The 15,783-nt window shown below is 37.3% G+C and overlaps 1 long non-coding RNA gene across 11 annotated transcripts in view; it reads right to left on the minus strand.

Annotated features, from left to right (window-relative positions):
- The window catches only part of LOC130841823 (uncharacterized), a 230,560-nt gene extending 226,754 nt beyond the window's left edge, over positions 1–3,806 (minus strand). For all 11 annotated transcript variants that reach the window (XR_009050289.1, XR_009050290.1, XR_009050291.1 and 8 more), the window contains exon 1: positions 3,668–3,806. This is a non-coding gene — a long non-coding RNA (uncharacterized LOC130841823). The remainder of the gene's footprint in view (positions 1–3,667) is intronic.
- Between the last annotated feature and the right edge of the window lie 11,977 nt (positions 3,807–15,783).

The raw sequence follows: 15,783 nt of genomic DNA on the forward strand, positions 1-15,783 counted from the left end.
TGAAATACGGATACATGCTACAACAGGGATGAACCTTGAAGCACTGTGCTAAGTGAAAGAAGCCAGTCACAAAAGGCCATATATTATGATTCTATCCATATGAAATGCTCAAAACTGGGAAATTTATAGAGATAAACAGATTAGTGGTTACCTAGGGCTGAGCAGGTAGGGGTTTAAAGGGGTACAGGTTTATGGCTAAAGCATATGAACTTCCTCTTGGAGTGATAAAAATGTTCTAAAATTGACTGTGGTGATGGTTGCACATATAAATACTACTGAATTGTACACTTTAAATGGGTGAATTGTATGGTATGTGAACTATATTTCAATAAATCTGTCAAAAGAGAACTGAAGGAGAAATTAAGACATCCCCAGATAAACAAAAGCTGAGGGAATTCACTGCTAACAGACTTGCCCTACAAGATTTGCCAAAGAGAGTTCTTCAGGCTAAAATGGAAGAATAATAGACAATAACTCAAAAGTATATGAAGAAATAAAGAACATGGGTAAAGGTAACTACATAGGTAAATATAAAAGCCAGTATTATTGTATTTTTGGTTTGTAACTCTTCTTATTTTTTTCTATATGATTTAAAAAGAAATGGACAGGCTGATCCTAAAGTTCATATGTAAGTGCAAGAAGCCCTGAATAGCCAAAACAATCTTGAAAAAGAACAGGACTTCCCTGGTGGCACAGTGGTTAAGAATCTGCCTGCCAATGCAGGGGACACGGGTTCAATCTCTGGGCCTGGAAGATCCCATATGCCACAGAGCAACTAAGCCCATGCACCACAACTACTGAGCCTGTGCTCTAGAGCCCACAAGCCACAACTACTGAGCCTGTGTGCCACAACTACTGAAGCCCACACACCTAGAGCCCATGCTCCTCAACGAGAAGCCACCACAGTGAGAAGCCCACACACCACAACAAAGAGGAGCCCCCACTTACCGCAAATAGAGAAAGCCTGCATGCAGCAACAAGATCCAACACAGCCAAAAATAAATAAATAAATTTATTTTAAAAAAAGAACAAAGTTGGAGGACTGACACTTCTCAATTTTAAAAATTAGCACAATCTACAGTAATCAAAACAGTGTGGCACTGGAATAAGGATAGGTACAGAGACAAGTGAAATAAATTTGAAAGACCAGAAATATACCCATACATCTATGGCCAACTGATTTCAACAAGGGTGCCAAGACCATTCAATGGGAAATGAACAGTCTCTTCAACATATGGTGCTGGGACAACTGGCTATGCACATTGCAAAAGAATGAAACTGGACTTCACATCATATATAAAACTTAACTCAAAATGGATCTATTACGTAAATATGAGAGCTAAAAACATAGAACACTTAGAAGAATAAATAGGAATAAATTTTCATGACCTTGAATTTGGCAAAGAATTCTTAGATTTGACACCAAAAGCACAAGCAACAAAAGAAAAAACACAGACTAAGTCGACTTCAAGAACATGTAAAAAATTTATAGAGAATGGGGAAAATTTGCAAATTATATATATGATCAGTCTACTATCCAAAACATATAAAGAATTTATAACTCAACAACAAAAAGACAAACACCCAAATTAAAAAATGGGGAAAGGCGCACGCTCTGGAGCCTGTGTGCCACAACTAGAGAGGAGCCCGCATGCTGCAACAAAGACCTAACGCAGCCAAATAAATAATTTTAAAAAAAAACCAGACAGCTTGAATAGACATCTCTGCAAAGAAAGTATACAAATGGGCAACAAATACATGAAGATGCCCAACATCATTAGTGATTAGGAAAATGCAAATCTAAACCACAATGACATCACTTCAAACACACTGGAACAGTTGTAATTTTAAAATTAAAAACAAAAACAGGAGATAACAACTGTTGGCAAAGAGGTATGGTAATTCTATGTTTAACTTACAGAGAAATTGCCAAACTGTTCTCCACAATGGCTGCACCATTTTATATCCCAGCAACAATGTATGGGAGTTCCAATTTCTCTACTTCCTTGCCAATACTTGTTTCCTGGTTTTAGTTTTTTAAAAAATTAGATTCTGCCCTCAATTTAGAAGAAATTTCAATTGGCCCCTGTTACTGTTACCCAGATAACAGGCACTGAAAAATTCATCTTTTTTTATTGACTTTTAAAAATTTCTCTTCAAAATGTATAAAAAAATGACCCATGCTAAAAAAAAGTTCATTATGTCACAAAAGCTTAATAAGAAATTCATGAGAAAAAGAATCACTTTAAAATAGTGGTTACCTCTGGGGAAGAGAGGAGAGATGTAATCAGTGATGAGTACACAGAGAACTTCAACTACAATGGTAATGTTTAATTTTTTATGTTCAGGTGGTGAGAAAAGAGGTTCACTGTATTATTCTTTACATGTTTGTACGTATTTTAAGTATTTCATAACATATATAGAAAGCCCCAAAAAAAGACAAAGAAAAGAAAGTTAATCTAACATTCCTTCATTACTCACTACCACCACCAACCTAAAACATACTAGACAATTTTACAACTTACTTTCCTCACATAACAATACATTATAACATTCTCTAAATCAAGAGTGTAAAGAGGTAAATCTGTGTCCACAGCTGCAAAAAATTTCATAATACGAATGTCCCACAATTTATTCAAACATTCTCCTATTGATGGATATACAGGTTGTTTCCAGTTACTTGTCACAAAAAATGCTACAAAGGCATCCCTGTTCATATCTCATTATACACTGTTACACTTGTTTCTCTAGGGTGGATTCACAAAAGTCAGACTTAGGTTCCAGTATTTAGTCAAGCGGTATCTGTATTTTTTATTTCTCTAAATACTGTCAGATTATTTTTTTCAAAAGGTTGCAGCAATTCATACTCACCAGCAACATAGGAGTGAGATATGGGCATTTCTTGACTGAAATTTCTTTTAACCACATAAGCATTTAACAGATTAAATTCAGTTTTACTGTCTTCCCCATACAGTAAACATGTTATGATACTAAGCTTAACTTAAATTTATTTTCACCAAGAGATTTGAACACGGGAAATTTAGCTCTTTTCTTACTGAGTAATCAAGCTAACAATCCACAAAATAATGTAGCAACTCCCTCAACTATTATCTATACACACAGGCAAACACACACACACCCCTCTACCTCTGAGATGCTTTCAGAACAAATGTTAAGTATTATATGCCCAAAAGTCCTTATTTGAGGTATACATAAAGGGCATAGAAAAAAAATTTTAACCTAGCCCACAATGAGTATGTTACAAACTGGTTTATCAAAACTACTAAGTTTACACATGAAAGGCAGCCCGAAGGAATTAAGGATGGGTAGGCCCAACAGGTTAGGCAGTTCCTGAAAGCGCTCTAGGGAGATAGAATCTTTCATATTGGAGGGGCACGGTGTCAATAAAAACCCATTTAAACAAGTTAAAGAGAGGAAAACGACCCAAAATCCCTCATGAGAGCTAGTTTGTGCAACCACCTATCCTCATCCGTGACAATAAGGTGATTAAGGAGAGAGAAATTATTCTCCGATATTTTGAAGAGAGGCGAGAGAGAAAAATGAAATGCAGGTCGGCTCCTCCCCCACTCAGGCAGGCCACGCGATCCCGAAGTGTGCAACCTTGCTAACCGTCACTTTTCTAGCTGATGTGAAGTTCAGCACTCACCACAACACAAATATCGGCGAGTTCCTGAACATTCCTTAGCAGATTCGTCCTTTGGCCGCCTTTCCACATGTCGTACGCCTGCAGGGCTTACACCCTATGCAAACGCCGCCATCTTAGGCCTTAGATGAGCCCTAGGGGATAGGAGGATAGAAACCTGGGCTGGGCGTCACAGGCAAATAGGCCCGGCGCCCAGCCGCCGTGCACTCCCCAAATGGCTCCCCCGGCAACGTGACCCAGCCGCCCTGCGGCCCCTCCCCCAGTGTTCCTGACGGATTGCTCTTTCTGTTACAGCCTTTATCTCCACTGAAATTCCCTCGTTTTTCCCCGTTTTCTTTCCCTTCATTTCTTTCTCTTTGCCCATCCCAAATTTCTTTTACCTTTGCCCTGACTCCTTTCCACATTTCTAGATATCTCTCGTTCTAGTCAACTTTCATTTACCTCACACGTGTATGGCATTTTTAAGTAAACCTATCTTTCTGTTATTTTACCAAATTATCACAACATTATAAGGTAAGCTGAGAACTGATTTTCCCTATTTTATAGGTGAGGAAACTAAGACTCAGAGAGATGAACCAATTTTCCAAATTGGTTCCAAATTTTCCAAAAGCTGAAACAGCTAGTGAGTGTTAGAGTGTACAAAACCGAATTCTTTTCAGTCTCCTGAGCTCTGTGCTCCTATAGATTACGGTCTACTTCAACCAACTAATAGAAAAGATGAGAAAACTGGACAGAGATGGGAAGGGTTTAGGCCTAAATTCATACAATAAGTGAATGACAAAACTGGATTCAAAACAAGATGTTTCCTTATTTAATTCTGTAACAGAAAGCGTCTTTATAAAGGGGTTGGGATGCTATTCTCCAGCCCAAAAGTCCTTCTTTTAAACTTAGTTCAAGTCCTGACTCCTCTAAGAAGACTCTATATTCATCAAAACGTTTATCTTTTTTGGTCCCTCTCCATGAGGAGAGGGTTGCCAGCCCCAAAAACATTTTTTAAAACCAAGGCTGAAACATGTTTGTATAACATTACACGTGAATGGTGTGGCAGGTTAGTGGGGGAAGGCTTGTGCTGCATAGTTGACAAAAAGACAATTGAGGCCTTAATTCCTTTCCAAAGGAATAGTTTCTACATTCTAAAGTTATCTCTAGTTTTCTACAAGAACCCAGCATAGAACACCTTTCATTCTATTCATTTGCATCATTACTTTCTCTTTATATTGATATTGTCACCCTCAAATAGGAGGTAATGGTAGAGAATTGTATAAACATCTGGGCCTTGATGTGTGGCTATTCTTATGTAAAATACTGCATAGAGCTGATCTGTGTTGTCAGTAATGTGTGTAGTGAGGTGTAAAGGGCTTAGCTTAAGCTTAAAGCATGTCATTTCCTGGGGTTTAGACATTTTTTAGCACAATTCGGAAACTGGTTGGTAGGGCAGACACCACAAATCAACTGCAAGAGGAACTGCTGAACTCTTGAGAAAGAATTCGTTTTAAGAGAGGATGGAGTCAGGCAGACAACCTAGGGTAAATGGAGGATCAGTTCTGGGTATTGCAGGGGATCTGTGACTTCAATTATCTTTTCCCATCAAGTGGCATATATCTTGGTTGCACTACAAAATGTATTTATTTTAAGCTAGATACACAACATCTCTCTGCAGTGATTTAATGGTAAGTAGAAAGTTGGAGAAAAATAAGTGAAACCTATTACAGTTTTACTCTGATGACTCTCAGGATGTTTTCTGTCTGGAAGAAATGACCGTTTGGATTTATTTATTTTTATTTATTTATTTATTTATTTGGGCTGTGCTTAGTAGTTGCTGTGCTTGGGCTTAATTTTGGTATGCGGGATCTTAGTTCCCTGACCAGGGATTGAAGGCCCCTGCATTGGGAGCGCAGAGTCTTAACCATTGGACCACCAGGGAAGTCCCAGACCATTTGGATTTAAAAAATACATATAAGTAAATAATCAGCAGGAAGCATTAGTAGAACAATAGGCTTGTGAAGCTGCTAGTCAATTTTAGGGGGGAAAAAAAACCCTGATGCACTGGTTTTATTTAATGGTGTTTCAAATTGAAAGGTGCTGGACCCAGAGACCTAACTGCAGAAAAGCCCTGTTAATTCACAGCCAAGATGGAAGCTTCATACGCCTGCCTCCACCTATTCACATTTCTTCTAGGCTGCCTGCCTTGATTCCCACCCCCAAAAAAAAATGCCTCCAGAAAACACCAGAGACAGAATTTGGTTTGCTCTTCAAGGCTGATCTTCTTAGCTTCCTGAACTCTACTGGTCCACTCAGTACCTGTTCCAGTCTCTTTGAGAATCCAGTTTTCCTCTTTCGTAAGTAATTGTTCCAAAAGTAATAAAACTGTCTCCTGCAAAGATACAAAATCCAAATAGGCCAAAGAAGAATTGGGATTTCACCATGATCCAGCCATATTTAGCAGGCACTTACTTACAAAGGGCTCTCAGTTGGAGAATTTACAAAGATAATTGCACAGACTTCTGGGATAATAGTTTCTGTTACCTTTACATTCATAATCTAAGACAAATAAATAAGTAATGGATCTATAAATGACAATCAAAATAATTGATGCATGCAAAGTTAGACTCTGCATTTGATTTCAGTACATTTTTTTGAAACATGATTTGGGAAAAAGTACAGTTTGATATGGCAAATGGGAGAGCAGATATAACAGTTTATTCATTCATTAAGAACTTACATGTAGGGACTTCCCTGGTGGTGCAGTGGTTAAGAATCTGCCTGCCAATGCAGGGGACATAGGTTCGATCCCTGGTCCGGGAAGATCCCACATACCATGAAGCAGCTAAGCCCTTGGGCCACAGCTACTGAGCCTGAGCTCTAGAGCTCGCGAGCCAGAACTGCAGAGCCCATGTACCACAACTACTGAAGCCTGCGTGCCTAGAGCCCATGCTCTGCAACAAGAGAAGCCACCGCAATGAGAAGCCCTGGAACTGCAATGAAGAGTGGCCCCTTCTCGCCGCAACTAGAGAAAGCCCATGTGCAGCAATGAAGACCCAACGTAGCCAATAAATAAATAAATAAATAAATACATTTGAAAAAAAGGACTTACATGTAAAGAATAGGGCTACACAAGTGGATAGTAGAGAGTACAAATATGAATGCAACCAAGTATTGGTCCTCAGGAGATTAGATTCAAGTTGGGGAGGGGAAAATAAGAGGAGTTCTAAAGAATTATAAGCAGTATCTTTGTATCAGGCACTTTACTAGGTACAAGGTGGGAATAAAAGTGAGGCTCGGGTGTGTTAGCCTCAGAGAATGTACAGACTAGTGGGGAAAAAAAAAAACCTGAGGTTGAGTAATATTTTTATTATGGGACTCAAGGAGATGAAAAGTATTTAATACACACATTTCAATACCTAAAATGATTTATAAAGTCATACATTTTGCAAGGCTGTACTAAGTGATGTAGCAAATGGGAATAACAACAAAAAAGAAATTTATGAATATACTGCAAATGAATGAGGGCAGTATATTAGAAGGAAAATATATCATGAGACATCTAAAAATCACACTGTTTACATCATGTGTAAAGTTGACCTATCCTTAAGCCCTTTTTAAATCTTTTTTTTAATTTTTTAAATTGAAATATAGTTGACTGAACAATATTATATTAGTTGCAGGTATACAACATAGTAATTCTATACTTTTATAGATTGTACTCCATATAAAGTTATTATAAAATATTGGCTATATTCCCTGTGCTATACATTACATCCTTGTAACATATCTATTTTTTCCTAGTAGTTTGTACCTCTTAATCCCTCTCACCCATTTTGCCCCTCCCCCCATCCCTCTCCCTTGTGGCAACCACCAGTCTGTTTTCTGTATCTGTGAGTCTGTTTCTGTTTTGTTATTTTTGTTCATTTGTTTTATTTTTTAGATTCCACATATAAGTGAAAACACACAGTATTTGTCTTTCTCTGTTTTCCAAGGTACTGAACCATTTTACATTCCCACCAGCAATGGAACAGGGTTCCAGTTTCTCTATATCCCCGCCAACATTTTTCATTTTAATTATAGCCAGCCTAGTAGGTGTGAAGTAGCATCTCACTGTGCTTTTGATTTGCATTTCCCTGATGGCTAATAATGTAGAACATCTTTTTAAGTGCTTATTGGTCATTTGTATATATTCTTCCAAGAAATGTCTATTCAAATACATTGCCCATTTTTCAATCAGGTTATTGGTCTTTTACTATTGAGTTGTAAGACATATATATATTCTGGATACATGCCCATTATCAGACATATGGTTTGCAAATATTTAATCTGATTCTATGGGTTTTTTCAATTTTTTGATGAGTCCTCTAGAACACAAAAAAATTTAACTTTGATTAAGTATAATTTATCTGGGTTTTTTGGTATGTGTTGTTGTTCCTTGGGCTTTCGACATCATATCTAAGAAACCATTGTCTAACCTGAGAGCATGAAGATTTACACCTAAGTTTTCCTCTAAGAGTTTTACAGTTTTAGCACTTACACTTAGATCTTTGATTTATTTTGAGTTAATTTTTGTATATTGTGGGAAATAAGGATCCAACTTATTTCTTTTGCATGTGAATATTCAGTTGCTTCAGCACAATATGTTTAAAAGACCAGTCTTTCTTTGTTGAAAATTAGTTGACCATAAATGTGAGGGCTTATTTCTGAACTCTCAATTCTATTCCACTGATGTATATGTCTAACCTTACGTCAGTAGTACAAATCTTAATTACTGTAGCCTTGAAGTAAACTTTAGAATCAAGAAGTATGAGTGCTACAACTTTCTTTTTTCCCAAATTATTAAAGCTATTCTGGTCTCTTGCAGTTCCTTATGAACTTTAGGATTAGCTTGGTAATTTTTGAAATAATCAATGTGGGGTTTTGATAGGGATTGTGTTGGATGTATAGAAAATTGTGGGAAATATTAGCATTAAGTCTTCCAACCCATGAACAGGGAATGGATGTCTTCCCATATATTGATACATAGGTCTTCTTAATTTTTTTTCAATGACATTTTGAAACTTTCTATGTACAAGTTTTGCACTTTTTTGTTAAATTTACTCCTAAGTGGTTTTATGCTATTTTGTTTTATTTTTACTATGTTTGTAAAATATTTATTTATTTATTTATTTATTTGGCTGTGTCGGGTCTTAGTTGAGGCACACAGGATCTTTGTTGCCACATGTGAGATCTTCATTGTGGCATGTGGACTCTTTAGTTGATCCATGCAGGATTTTTAGTTGCAGCATGCAAACTCTTAGTTGTGGTATGTGGGATCTAGTAACCTGACCAGGGATCAAACCTGGACCCCCTACATTGGGAGCTCAGAGTCTTAGCCACTGGACCCCCAGGGAAGTCCCGGTTTTATGCTATTTTAAATGAAACTTTCTTAACTTCATTTTCAGATTTTTCATTGCAAGTGTATAAAGCTACAACTGATTGTAATTTTTTTTATCTAATTTTTATTTTATTTTGGGGGGTACATTAGGTGTTTTTTTTAATTTTTATTGGAGTATAGTTGCTTTACAATATTGTGTTAGTTTCTACTGTACAGCAAAGTGAATCAGCTATACGTATGCATATATCCCCTCTTTCTGTATATTAGTTTTGTATTGTACAATCTTGTTAAAATGGTTTATTAGTTCTAGTTCTGGTAGTTTTTTATGGATTTTTTAGGATTTTCTATATGCAAGATTATGTCATATAAATATAGATATAGTTTTATTTCTTTCTTAATTCGGATGCCTTTTATTTCTTTTTCTTGCCTAATTGCCCTGGACCTCCACTACAAGGCTGAATAGAAGTGGTGAGAACAAATATCCTTGGCTTGTTCCTGAGCTAAGGAAGAAAGGGATTTTATAGGTGCCGTATTAGCTTCCTATTGCCACTATAACAAATTACTGTGAAGTTAATAACTGAAAATAACACAGATTTGTTCTCTTAACACTTCTGGAGGCCAGAAATCTGAAATCAGTTTCACTTAGTTAAAATCAAGGTGTTAGCAGGCCTGTGTTCCTTCTGGAGGCTATAGGGGACAATCTGTTTCCTTGCATTTTCTTGCTTCTAAAGACTGCATGCACCCCTTGGCTTATGGGCCTCTTCTTCCATCTTCAAATCCAGCAGTGTAGCATCATCTGTAATCTCTCATCTTTGCTTCCTGCCTCTCATCTTCTTTCTTTGACTCTGATCCCCTGCCTCCCTCTTATAAGGAACCTTGTGATTACATTGGACTCATCTGAATAATCCAGCATAATCTCCCCATCTCAAGATATTAATCACATCTGCAAAGTCTCTTTTACCATGTCAGATAACATGTTTACAGGTTCTGGGAATTAGGACAAAGACCATTATTTAACCTACCAAGGATGCCCTTTTTTTTTTTATTTTTTTTATTTTTTGGGGGGTACACCAAGTTCAATTATCTGTTTTTATACACATATCCCCGTATTCCCTCCCTCTCTTTACTCCCCCCCACCCTCCCTCGAGTCCCCCCCACCCTCCCCGTCCCAGTCCTCTAAGGCATCTTCCATCCTCGGGTTGAACTCCCTTCAAAGATGCCCTTTTTTCAGTTTGGGTAAGTTCACTTCTATTCCTAGTTAGGTGTTTTCTTCATGAAAGAGTGGATTTTGTTAAAGGTTTTTTCTACATTTATTGAGCTGATCATGTGGTTTTTGTGCTTTTTCTATTAATAGGGTGGTTGATTTTCCTATGTTGAACCAACTTAGCATTCCTGCAATAAATCCCACTTGGTCATGACATATAATCCTTTTCATATTTCCAGGTTCAGTTTGGTAGTATTTTGTTGAAGATTTTTGTGTCCATATTCTTAAGAGATATTGGTCGGTAGTTTCCATTTCACATGTTTTTATCTGGTTTTGCTATCAGGGAAATTCTGGTCTCAGAGAATGAGCTGAAAATTTTTCCTTCCTCTCCTATTTTTTGGAAGAGTTTGTGAAGGATTGTTAATTCTTTAAACATTTAATAGAGTTGACTAGTGAAGCCACTTGGGCCTGGGCTTCTCTTTATGGACTTTTCTTTGATTACTAATTCTCTCTCTCTTCACTTTTAAAGATCTATTCAGATTTCCTATTTCTTCTTGAGTTAGTTGTTGCTAGTTTCTCTCCTTTTGCATGCTACTTAACTATTTCAAATGAAATTTCTACAGGACTTAAGTCATCAGAATATTTATGAGCTAAGTCATTGGCTGCTTTTTGTAAGTCAGAAGTATTCATAGAAAATAACTTTTCTCTGCTTAAAAATGAAAATCATGAGGGTACTTCATTTAATTTTTCCTATCTCCACTTTAAATGTGAAATTAAGGCATCTATAATTTCCTCAATTTCTATTTGATATGCATTTTCTCCACAGTAATTGATGCTCTCATCTAGTAATTTGAACATTTACAATTTATTTACTTTTTTTCCATTTATCTTCAAATTCAGGAAGAATATTCATATTTGTTGATAAAGTTTTGCATTTGTAAAACACACTTTCAAAGTTGGTTTCTTTCATTAGCATTAAAAATGTATAGAGGGACTTCCTAGGTGGTACAGTGGTTAAGAATCCACCTGCCAATGCAGAGGACATAGGTTCAATCCCTGCTCCAGGAAGATCCCACATGCCACTGAGCACCTAAGCAGGTGCACCACAACTAGTGAGCCTGTGCCCTAGAGCCCACGCTCTGCAACAAGAGAAGCCACCATGATGAGGAGCCTGCACGCCATGATGAAGAGTAGCTCCCACTTGCTGCAACTAGAGAAAGCCCGTGCACAGCAACAAAGACCCAACACAGCCATTAAATAAATAAATAAATATTCTAAAAATGTATAGAAATATGTGTATGTGAACACACATATTTTCTTTTGCTTCAGGCTCTAATATGGCTCAGTATAGCACTGCCAGTTTCTGTCTTTACTTAAAATTTAAATATTTTGTTCATCAGTGATCTATTGCATTAATTTTAATTTTTTTAAAATATTGCATTTACAACTTCATGTCCATTAGGATGACTGTAATAAAAAAGACAAGCATTGGTAAGAATGTAGAAAAATTGGAACTCACATATATTGTTGATAGGAACAAGGGATAGTTTGGCAGTTCCTCAGAAACCTAAACCTAGATTTACCATATGACCCAACAGTTCCACTCCTAAGTATATGCCCAAGACAAAACATGTCCACACAAAAACTTGTTCATAACTGCATTATTCATAACAGCCAAAAAGTAGAAACAACTCAAATGTCCATCAACTCATGAATAGATAAACAGAATGTAGTATATCCATAGAATGGATGAACCTTGAAAACATTATACTAAATTAAAGAAGCCATCACAAAAAAACACATATATAATTGTATAATTTTACTTAAGCGAGGTGTCTAGAATAGACAACTCCACAGAGACAGAAAATAGCTTTATGGTTGCCTAAAACTGGAAGGAGAGGGGTTGAAGTTAAGGGGAGTGGAGTATGACTCCTAATGGGTACAAGGTTTCTTTTGGGGGTTATAAAAATGTTCTAAAAATATATTGTGGTGATGGTCGTACCACTCTGTAAATATACTAAAACTCTTTTATTGGGCACTTTAAAATTTAAATTTAAAATAAAGCTATAAAAAAGTAAATGAATACACTAAAATATTGTTTATCTTTATTGAGTTTTTGATGCTTTCTTAAATTCTGCACCCAAGACAAGTGCCATACCTCACCCACTCCTGGCTTTGAGATTCTTGCATTAAATCATGCACTGCCTACAAGCTACTGATTCCTGAAATTCCAATCATTAGAGATTGTTTCTTTACCCTGAGGTTTTCATTCCTATTGGAATATTAATACCCCAAGAGGAAGAAAAGCAGAGAATATCCCAGTAAGTAGTGTCCACCATTCACATCTTGTAAGTGAAGTTATTGGTTCTTTTCCCCAGAACCGTTTTCAATGGGAAAGTAGGAGACATTAGGGCTCTGAAACAAAGAGGGAACTTGGGATGAGAGAAGCCCAGAAAAAAAATTGAGGGCCACAGAAGCAAATTCTGCCTTTTTAATATGAATTTCTTTTATTAACTTATGTAATATTTATTGAATACCTACTCTGTGTCAGGCTCTGGGGTAGGTACAGGAGTACAGCAGTGAACAAAACAGATAGGTTCCATGCTTTCAATGACTTCATAATCTGGTAGGTGAGATAGACCAGTAAAGACCTGATTTTGTACAGTGACAAGTACTGTGATAAACGTGTGAGATAGTGCAAAAAGGAAGGAAAGTATTAGGGTTTGCACAGTGCTTTATAGTTTACAAAGCACCTTCTCACCCATGATTTCACTTGATCTTCAAAACAACCCTGAGTTTTTTCAGATCAGAGATTGGTATTCTCATTTTACACATGAAAAAAAATGAGGTTAAGCTGAATGGTAGTCAAGACTTAGAATCCAGGTTTCATGATCTTTTCACTATATCCTGCAATTCTTGCACACAGGAGTCTGTCTGTTCTCCTCGGGTCATGGTACTGGAGCTATAAGAGGGGAGACTGGATGAGTTTAATTTTCTATCTTCCTTCACACCCTCAAAATCTGTTCTCCTAGATATTCCCCAAACCTTAGCCAACACTAGAAAAGGATGAAGGAGGCAGGAGTGAACAGGTCCTTAGCCAAAGGATATATACACATTGTAGTGGGATATACTAGAGTTTCCCTTCATGAGTTCTGTGCCAGCCTCTTGCTCTTTGCCAGGTAGACTAATAAATGGCATTATTGATCATCTCTAAACAAACACCTCAATCTATTCAAATGTGAACTGAAGCTCTCTGCCTGTTACACTCTATGTAATTTCAAGGAAATCCAAAACATACGTTTCTGATTTATTTGCATTTACCTCATAAAAATGTTTAGAAAGAGCTCTGTGCTGTCCCAATACCTCTATTCGGCTTCTTAACAAGCCTAAGTTATCTTTTGCTATTCTTAAAACTAGACCCTTCTGTGCCAAGGATGGGTATTTGTTTCTAATATGCCAGAATGCTGCACTATGACTCAAATAGGCTATGCAGTTCAAATTAGGTTCAAAAGCTTTGACCAAAGATTGCAAAGCAAAATTCTAAATTTAGTCATAATAACCCTACTCAGATTTCAGGCTTCCCAATCAGATCACCTTCACACTTTGAACTTAGATTCTACGCATACCCTCAAGACTGAGATTTTAAAACTCACCTCCAGGTTCACTCTCCTCACCTTTACACTCTTTTACTTAAAAAACAAACACACAAGAATTGCTCTTCCTTGGTGACCACGCAAAAAGATATTGAGCTTCTATTGAGGTAGATAGGATTTGGCCTTAGACTAGAGAAACTTTGGCTGGAATGGTTTAAGGATGGCCCTAATATTCCAAGACTGTAAATGCCTGGATCCTAAAATAACTAAAGTTTTAGAGATTAACTGATTTAGATTAGCTGGTAGGGCTGAGGAAGCTGAGAGGCAAAAGAGACTATAAAAAAGTTTCTGAGGATTTATAACAGTAATAACTAACACTTATGTAGTATGCTAATTATTAGTTTAAGAGCTTTACATATATCTGCTCTTTTATTTGTGCAGCAATCCTATGAGATTAGTACTATTATCCCATTTTATAGATGGAAGCCAGAGGTTAAACAACTTGCCCCAAGCATAAAACTAGCAAGTGACAGAGATAGGGTTTAAACACAGGCAACTAGGATCTAGATCCATGCTATGCTATTCTATGTATGGCTTTGCTAAGAAACTGGTCCCTTCACCCTTCCAAATACCAGCTCTCAGGTGTCTTGAACTCTACAGATGGATACAGATATGGATATCTCCTTTTAGCTTAAGGCTCGAGGTTGGGGGTGCGGGGGGCGAAGGGGAAGCTGGGATGAAGTGAGAGAGTAGCATAGACATATATATACTACCAACTGTAAAATAGATAGGCAGTGGGAAGTTGCTGTATAACAAAGGGAGATCAACTCAATGATGGGTGATGCCTTAGAGGGCCGGGATGGGGAGGGTGGGGGGGTGGAGTCACGGGAGGGAGGGAATATGGGGATATGTGTATAAATACAGCTGGTTGACTTTGGTGTACCTCAAAAACTGGTACAAGAGTGTAAAGCTATTATGTTCCAATAAAGAGCTTAAAAAAAAAAAAAGGCTTTATATCCTATTAAAATGAGTACAGTCTGTTTCCAGAATGAATGGGTTTTGCTTCAAAGGTTTGCTTTTAAGTTCTTGGGAACTGAGAATACATTTTCCCATAGAAATAACATTATCCATAATAGTTAAGTTCTCAGGCCTGACTGTAGAAATCTATTTAACTTTTGGAAAACTGAAACATAAAAATAATATAACTGACCTGAGACTTAGGTATTAAAAGAACATTCTGTTGTTCATGAGATGGAATATAGGGGGAAGAAATGAAGAGAGTTACCTTACCTTTCTTGAGCAGAGAGCCAGTCCATCAACAAAATATTCAAATAGGTTGTTTTTTATAACCCCTTGATTTATAGAGCCCCTCCCCCAGACTCTTGAGTGCCAAAACCCTCAGGCTCATCCTAGGAGATCACATATGCACTTTTGCTACACAACAAAATAACACAAACATAGTGGCTTAAAATATTATTAACAGCCGTTTATTAGCTCACAGTTCCTGTGGGTCAGGAGTCTGGTATAGCTTAGCTGAATCCTCTGTTCAGGGATCACAAGGTTAAAATGAAGCTATTGCCCAGGGCTGCAATTCTCATTTGGGCCTTGTGGGGAGGGGGGGGGGGGTCTTTTCGCAACCTCACTCAGGTTGTTGACAAAATTCAATGCCTTGCAAATGTAAGACTGAGGTACCTGTTTTCTTGCAAGCTGTCAACCAGGGGCCACTCTCAGCTTCAAGAGGCTGCTCACAATCCTTTCCACTTATCCTCTTCCATTTTCAAAACAACAACAAAAAACTTCTCAATGCATCAAATTCCACTGGTACTTCAATTCTCTGACTTCTTGTTGTGCCACTAGTTGGAGAAAACGTTCTGCTTTTAAAGAACTCATTGATTAAATCAGGCCCAACAAGATAATCTCTCTATTTTATGGTTAAGTGATTTAGGACCTTAATTTCATC

This window comes from Hippopotamus amphibius, chromosome X (genome assembly GCF_030028045.1).
Source record: "Hippopotamus amphibius kiboko isolate mHipAmp2 chromosome X, mHipAmp2.hap2, whole genome shotgun sequence".
In the NCBI taxonomy this organism is placed as follows: domain Eukaryota; kingdom Metazoa; phylum Chordata; class Mammalia; order Artiodactyla; family Hippopotamidae; genus Hippopotamus; species Hippopotamus amphibius.